Source organism: Haematobia irritans, chromosome 3 (genome assembly GCF_050003625.1).
Source record: "Haematobia irritans isolate KBUSLIRL chromosome 3, ASM5000362v1, whole genome shotgun sequence".
NCBI lineage: Eukaryota > Metazoa > Arthropoda > Insecta > Diptera > Muscidae > Haematobia > Haematobia irritans.
Window position 1 is genome coordinate 158,540,477 of NC_134399.1, and position 882 is coordinate 158,541,358.

Below are 882 nucleotides of genomic sequence, written 5' to 3' on the forward strand. Positions count from 1 at the left end.
GTATAGAGTTATTTCAATTGGAAACTCAAGGCCAAAATTATTATGAACTAATCGATGGTGCAGTAAAGGTAACGGTCGGTACTCGCTCATAGTTAACCTTTCACAAATTTCTGCAGAATCTGGAAGGAAGGAAAACTACTTAAGTCTTGCACAAGTGAATTGCTGTTTAGAGAGAATTTTATAAAATCACTTTTTGGCTTATTAGAGCCAATTTCCATACTAATTACAATTTTCAAAATTGTAGCCAGTCATTCGCAGATGCAACTAAAGCTTGGATGGACAGTATGGACCATGAAAAACAAGAATAGTTTGAAGTTGCGAATCAGAGATGTAAACCTTGAAGAGTTTTGAATAAATACAATCTAAATCATTTTTTGCACACCTAATATTCACAGTTTCTTTAATTCAAAATTTGGTTTTATACACTAGGTTTACGACTTTTGCGACAAACGTATTAAACCGTCGACAGGCCAACCCTGCATATAACCCATATGGACTAACTTACAATTTAGAAGACAATTTTAAAGATAACTTGCCATCGGCAAGTTTTACGATAACCCAAGTAATTCGATTGTGGATTACAGCCTTTAGTTTTGCATCACTTCTTAAGGTGTGATCCGAATTCAGTGTTTTGGATGTGAGTTAAAAAATGTTGTGACATTTTGCCAAAAAAAAAAATAATATAGTTTTTATGATTTTTAATGCATTTTAATGCTTATCTGAAACGTTTGACCTCAAATATAAAAAACAAGTAAGGAAAGTCTAAAGTCGGGCGGGGCCGACTATATTATACCCTGCACCACTTTGTAGATCTAAATTTTCGATACCATATCACTTCCGTCAAATGTGTTGGGGGCTATATATAAAGGTTTGTCCCAAATA